This window comes from Balearica regulorum, chromosome 19 (genome assembly GCF_011004875.1).
Source record: "Balearica regulorum gibbericeps isolate bBalReg1 chromosome 19, bBalReg1.pri, whole genome shotgun sequence".
In the NCBI taxonomy this organism is placed as follows: Eukaryota; Metazoa; Chordata; class Aves; order Gruiformes; family Gruidae; genus Balearica; species Balearica regulorum.
In genome coordinates, this window is record NC_046202.1 from 6,140,302 (window position 1) to 6,147,368 (window position 7,067).

General features: G+C 70.2%; 1 long non-coding RNA gene across 1 annotated transcript; it reads left to right on the plus strand.

The window, feature by feature from the left end:
* Window positions 1-879: 879 nt before the first annotated feature.
* Window positions 880-5,178, plus strand: LOC142604502 (uncharacterized). The gene is made up of 3 exons (XR_012838362.1): window positions 880-949; window positions 1,945-1,998; window positions 3,394-5,178. It is a non-coding gene; the product is annotated as an uncharacterized LOC142604502 (long non-coding RNA).
* Window positions 5,179-7,067: the final 1,889 nt, after the last annotated feature.

The window sequence follows — 7,067 nt, forward strand, 5'->3', positions numbered from 1 at the left end:
GGGACCCAGCCCCAGTGGGAGCATGGACAAGATCCCGCTGTGAGGCTGGAGGAGTCAGGGCTGCATGATGCTGCAATGGGGTGCCCCCCTCCCCCTAAACTTGCCCCCCCCCCCATCACCACTTTGTGCTGCCCCATCCTCCTGCGGGGCATTGGGCTGGCACCCATGGGTGCTCATGGCACTGGAGTTCTTACTGGGGGTTCTTACTGGGGGCAGGTGGGAGGTGCTGCCCAGGACATCACCATGGATGGGAGGTGCAGATGGGCAGGGGGCACCCCCAGGCTGGTTCCTGAGTGTGGGCCCCCCCCCCCCCGCCAGAGCCCTGTGCAACCCCTTCCAGTGATGGGGGAGCTCAGGCAGCCCCACATCACCGGCCCCACGGTGACGCCACGAGGCTGGGATGGGACCACGCTCTGGCCTAGCGGGGTGGTTGGGGGGCGATGGGCGCCCTGGGCTCCTGTGGGTGCCGGGGTGGACACCTCGGGGCTGGGGCGGGGGGTGCCCCGTGCTGCAGCTTTTGGGTTCACGGGACTCTCTGCTCATGCCTCGATGCGTGCACGGCCCCTGGGTGCAGGGCGCTGGGTGCTGCTCCTCTGTCCGTCTCAAGGAGCCGGGGCCCCAGGGGCTCCAGGGGAGCTCGGGGGCAGGGGGGGGCCGGGGTCCCAGTGCAGGCCGGACCCCCTGCCCGACTCCGGGCCGCTGTTCTCCCCCCGCGCCGATATAAATAGTAGCGTCTTCCCGTTCCCTAAATTTCCTCGCTGACGTAGCGCTCACGTCATTGTGTAGGTTGATGCTTTTCTATGAATGAGCCGAGATCCCCGTTACTACGAGCCCGATCCTATAAAAGCCCTGCGCGCTGCGGACAGCGCAGCACCGCCACCGGCGCCGTCCCCCGCCGGGAGCCGCGGGGCCCCGGGCCCGGGCAGGGAGGCGCCGGGGCCCGCAGGAGGTAAGGCACCGGCAGGGCTGGCCCCCAGGTAAGCAGGGACGGAGCCCGGTGCGGGGGCGGGAGGGGGCAGCGGAGCCCCGCGGCACCGGGCGCTGCACCTGCCCGCCCCGGAGGGGGGACACGGACCGGGGGACCGGGGGAGGGGGGGGGGGGGGGGGTGGGTGCTCTGCGGCGGGCGGGGGCGGTGCGGGGCCGCCTGGCGCAGCCCCACGTGCGGGGCCGGGCGGCGGGGGGCGGCGGGGGCGGCGGGGCCGGGGCGCGGCGCCGGCGGGGGCGGTGCGCGGGGGCGGGCGCTGTGCGCGGAGCCGCCCCGGGGGGGCGCACGGCGGGGCCCGGCCGCCCGCACCTTGCGGGGATTTGAGGGGGGGTGGCCGGGGAAAGGTGAGGAAGCGCATCCGTGTCGCCCCCCCCCCCCCCCGCTGCGGGTGACACCGGCGCCTGCTGTCCCGTCCCGTGTCCCCCCCCCAACTCCGGATCCATCCCCGACGGGACGCCCCAGCCCCATCACCCGGTGCCGCCGTGCCCAGCACCCACTCCCCCCACCCTCGGGTTTCCCCGCATCCCGGTGCCCCCCGCCCGGGTGCTTCCAGCCCCGCAGCCCGGGAAAGGCGGGGGGCGGGGGGTGTGTGTGTCGATCGCCTTCACCCCGGTGCTACCCCCGGGGCGTCGGAGGAGCGCGGAGACCCCGTCGAGGAGAGCCTCAGTCAGCGCGTCGGCACCTTGGCTCTAGACTGCTTACTGCTGCGTAGGGACAGGACAGTAACAGTCTACAGTCATGGCTACTGAAGCATGACCCACCGCCGGCACCGGCCCCGGCCCCGGCCCCGCCACCGGCCCCGGCCCCGCCGCAGCGACGGGGGGGGGGGGGGGGGGGGGGGGAGCTGTCCGTGGTGCTGAGCCGTCGGGGAGCGCTCCCCGCCGGGAGGGGGGAGGCGGCGGGGCGGGGGGGTGTCCCGGTGCCCGCCTGACCCCGCTCTCTCTTTCCCCCCTCGCAGACACCGAGCCTCCCACGGCGGACGCCCCCCCCCCCCGGTCTCGCTGCAGTCCAGGTAGGGGGGGGGGGGTGGTCCCCCCCGGTGGGGTGGACACGCGTGGGAGGGCGAGGAGGGGGTGGGGGGGTGGAAGGAGGGAGGATGCTACCTACACCCCCGCCCCCCCCCCCCAGCACCGGGAGCCCCCCCGCGCCGCGAGTGGGGGTCGGGCGCTCTCGTTGCGGTGACGGGGCCGCCTCCTCGCCGTCGCCAAGGCACCGGCTTCTCCCCCCGCCCCGTCCTTCCTTCCCACCCCCCCCCCCCCCCGACGCCGCCCGGGCGACCGTGGCTTTAGATTGTTACTGTGCCGCTGGGGGGGTAACAGTCTACAGCCATGGTCGCCGGGCCCGGCGCACTCGCACCGCGGGCAGCACCGCCCCCCCCACCCCCCGGGGGTACCGGAGGCGGAGGAGGAAGGGGCGGGCGGGGGGCGGCGGGGGTCCCGGCGGGGGGCGGCCCGCCTCCCGGGCCAGTAGGAGCTCACATGCAGGGTGCAGCTCGCCGCACATCAACTCTTACTGTTCGGGGGGGCGGGCGCCGAGCGGTTCCTCCTGGGGCAGCGGGAACGGCGGGACCCCCTCCCCCCCCCCCCCTCGCCTTGAGCCCCCCGATCCCGCCCCTCGCCCCGCAGCCCCTCACCTGCCCTCCCGGTGGGGCCCCGGGGCCGTTCCGGGGCTGCCCCCGCCGGACTCATCCCGCCGCATCTGGAAGGAGCTCCCGGAGCACGTCGGCCGCCGCGATCCCATCCCCGTCCCCTGCCGACAGCGTGCGCGGTGCTGCGGCGGGGCTTGGGGAGGGGAGCAGCGAGCCGTTCCCGGGAGCGGAGCGCGGCCCGGCGGCGGGGCTGGAGCGGCGGGGACTGAGCGCGACCCGACGGGACGGGACGGGACGGGACGGGACGGGACGGGAAGGGACGGGGCGGGCGGCGGCCGGGGGCGGTCGCAGGTTGCACAACCCGCCCGGCGCGGCCAGGAGATTCCTGAGCGGCGAAGTCAGAGCGGCCCGGCTTGCCCCGACACCGGGCACCGGGCCCTCCGCAGCGGGCGGCAACCGGTGCCGGCCCAGCAGGGCCCCTCGCAGGGGGGTACGTGGGACCCAAAGCCCGGGAGACAGAGAGGGGCTGGCAGGGGCGCAGTGACTGCAGAGATGCCAGAGGGGTAGCGGGGTGCCTAATCCCGTGGAGGTGGGTGCTGGGGACACCGGAGATCTGGGGGGGGACAGGCCCGAGTGGGGTGAGGGTGGCAGCAGCAGGATGGGGACGCAGCCCCAAACAAGCACGTCCAGTCCCAGGGGTGCTGCAGCCCCAGCACGGGGCTCCCTCATGGGTGTCCCCTGGCCCCCACTGGGTGCCACCTAAACCCAAGTAGGAGCCGTGCCGGGCAGGCCCCCCCTGCCCACGCTCCCCCTTTCCAGGTCAGAGCAGCCCCCTTCGGAGCTCCCACCCATCGGGGTCCTGCACCCCGAGGGCAGCTCTGCCCTTACCCAGACGGGCATGGCCACCACCAGGTCTCCAGGGGCCAGCGGGGCCATGGTGCTGCTGAGCAGCCGCAGACAGGGGGATATCGCAGCCACCAGGTCTCCGCCGTGCATTTGTCGCGTCTCCTGCCGGTCCCCTTTGCCTCCTGCTTTTCCCATCGTTGCTGCTGGTGACAGGCCGTGCACCACACGCTTCCAGGAAGGGGAATTTTGGGCAGCACCGCCAACACCCGGGTAAAGGCACGGCTGCGTTCGGCACAGCGCACTACAGCCCAGTGCAGCCATCCTGCAAAGGTGCCGCTGGCCACGAAAACCACCCTCCGTCCCTCGGGAAAAAACCCTCCTTGCTTGTGCCCCGAGTGGGCAGCAGCAACAGCAGCGCAGAGAGGTCCAGGCTAAAGCAGCATCCAGGTCCCTTCCACAGCATCCCCAGGTGAGGGGGCGTCCCACAGGCTTCACCGTGGCCCCTCGGACCCCACGCTCCAGCCCCGGGAAGTCGCCGGCTGCACTGTTGTTGTTTTGAAGGCCAAGTCTCTCCTGCTGACACCCTGGAATTAGTTTTTCTTCCAGAGTCCTTAAAAATATCCTGGATTTCTGACACCAGGACTCGGCTTCCGATGGCGCTTCCAAGCTGCCGGGCCTGGGGCCAGCCGTCGGCGCCGGGGGACAGAGGCCATCCAGCTCCCGTGCTCCTCCTCAGCACAGAGATCCAGCGGTGCTGGGCAGGAACGTGGCAGTGCCGGGGAGGAACGCGGCATCTGCCAGGGCTGAGCCGTTACTTGCCGTTTCTCCGGCGTGATGGTGCTCAGTGGGGCGCAGGCACGGCGCAAACGCTGCCTTACCTCGGCCTCGCTCCCAGCGGCTCGCGGCACTTCGGCAAGCATCCCGGCACACGGGCAGGAGGGTGGGAAGACTCTTCCCCGGGGACCTCCAGCAGCCGTGACCCTGCGGAGCCCCACGGCTGAGGACTGGGCTGTAGCCAGGGCCCCTGGGGCTCTCCCTGGCAGGGATTTCTCTGTGCACCCCCAGGAGAGCAGGTGGCCCCAAAACCCAGCTTCTGTCTGAAGCCTATGACTTGCTACCGGCTTCGCTAAGGGGCACCCGTGCTATGCTGGCACTGCCGGTGGGCTGGGGGGCTTGAGCTGGTGGGGGGGGGGTGCAGGGAGAGGTGCTGCTGCTGCCCCCCCAGAAAGGCAGGGCAGCTGCCTGCCGCCCCTGGCTGCCTGCACACCTCACGTGCTGTTGTTGCCATCTGACAGCTCTTGGCGAAACGGCCTTTTGTGATTCAGCCGTGTTTATCCCAGCCTGCGGCCTGGCCCAGCGTGGGTTTCCATGGAAAACTTCCATCCAAAACAAGGAGAGAAGGAGCTACAGCAGGAGTGACTCAGCCACAACTGGAAGCTTCTGCGGGTGAAGCGGGGAGGAGGGGGGGGGGGGTGGCTGTTCCCAACAGCTTGGTCCTGCTCCAGCAGCAGGGCCCAGGGATGGCCCCCGGCTTTCTCCTGCCCGTGCCGCTGCCTCCTCGCAGGCAGGAGCCGGGCAGGCTCGGGGAGAGCTGCGTTGTATAACCATCTGCGAAACACATCACCTTCCCGGAGCGCCCCCTCCTCAGCCGCCTGCGTCAGGCCCCGCTTGTGGGGACAGGGGAGGAAGAGTGTGAGATGAGTAAGGCTCAAACCCCCGGTAAGATCCGCGCCCGATGCCAGGCTCGGCAGGACGTCGCTTTTTTTTCCGGCGCTGCCCACAGGAGCCCCTGCCCGGTGAGCCCTGCGCGGGCGGCTGGCACGGTGGGCAGCGGAGGAGGGCCTGAGTCAGCCTGCGGAGCTGGGGAGGAGACGGTGGGTGTTTGCGGGGAGGGAGCAGCAGTGCTGGCAGCATCTCTGCTCATGCTGGTCTTCTCACTCCCACCCTCCCTGGGACAGGGGGAGAGGGCTGGGCGCTCTGCTCACCGTGGGGGGGGGGGTTGCAGAGTGAAGCCGTGCCCCACCGAGCCCCAGACCCCCTGCCCGCGGCAGGCTGCTAAGGGAGTACAGCCCCAGGCAGGGCCCTACCTGGCCCGGGGCTGGCCCTGGGGCCACTCGGAGGGCTCTGGGGGATGGAAAGAGCCCCATCTGGGGGGCAGAGGGGTGAAGCCCACCCCTGCCAAAACACCCAGGCTCCTGGTGCCTCTGGGTAACGCCGGTGGCTGTCCTCAGGGCCCCCTGCGGCCCAGGCCAGCGTCACAGCTGCCACCAGAGCCAGGTCTCGCCCCGTCACCCTCCCAGCAGTGCCTCTCGCTTGGGGACAGCAACCGCCAGATGCTGTTTTGGGGGGAAAAACAACTCCCTTGGGTCATGTGGGCTGGGGGAAGAGGAAACCCCCCCCAGGCACCAAGCTGGGTGAGGGGGGAGCACCTCAGTCTTGTCTCCAGGCTCACCTCCGCAGGCAGCCGACGAGGGGGCTGCACCCCGAGAGCAGCAGCACAGGAACAGCTCTGCATCTGTGAGAGGTGGGCAGGGGCTGGCACAAGGGTGTCTCGGCGGTGGAAAAGCAGGCGGAGGGCAGGATTCCCGGGACAAACCCCTCTGTCCGGCAGGGACACACGGTGATGCCCGCAGCAGCCGCTTCCCTTCGATCGCACCAGGGGCCAAGCACATCCTTCCTCTGCCCATCACACAGGCACCTCCCGTGGATGAGGGTCGTGTTTATTTGGTTTTATTAATTTGTTTAAATCGGTGCAGGTGCCATCTTTTTACATGCCCTGGGAAGAGGCAGGTACTGTAGCACCCCAGCTCAGATCACCCATCCCTCAACGCCCCTCCACAAGCCGCCTGACAGAGCTTCCTGCAGAACCGGGACGGTTCTGCTCGCTCACCGCAGGCCAGGGCTCCTTCCCCCTTCACAACGCCAGTGAGCTGCGGCGGTGCCAACCCCCGGGAGCGGGGAGATGCCGGTCGGCAGCTGCGGGACTGCAGTGCAGGCTGGCGATCGGGTTCCGCAACGGCCGCGGCTGCAGTGCCTCCTCCGCACCATCCCGCGGAGCTGCTCGGGCAGGGGGTGAGAGTGCTGCACCAGGAGACCACCGCGGTAAGCTGTAGCTCTGTGATAATTAAACAGCTAACGATGGGCTGGCGAAGTGCTGTCTGGTGCCATCCTTCCCTAGCGGCTGAGGGCTCAGGTCGGGGGGGGGGCGGTGGAAATAAAGGCCCCCGTGCTTTGTCACAGCTGGCCGTCGCGTTCGGCCTTGCTCCCCGGAGCTGCCGCTGCAGCTGGGTGCGCAGCCCCAAGCTGTGTCCCTCCCCCACAAAAGCGGCTTCTAGTGTCACGGACGTGGTGACCAAGGGGTGACAGACACCCCGCACCTTCACATCACCCAAGCAGGCTGCACAGATGCGACACAGCCCACCCGGTACCGCTCTGTGAGGTGGCAAAGCGGGCAGGCGCTGCCCAAGCCCCACCAACCCCCTGGGAGCAACACCTGGGGGGGGGAAACCAGCCACATCCTCCTGCCACCACTGCCATCGTGCTGCCACGTAACCACTGACAAACCAGAGGGTAAAAAAAACCAACCCCCTCGGTGAGAACCGCTCACTTCTGCTGGGTTGGTTTTAACTTGCAGCAGCTGCCAGGCC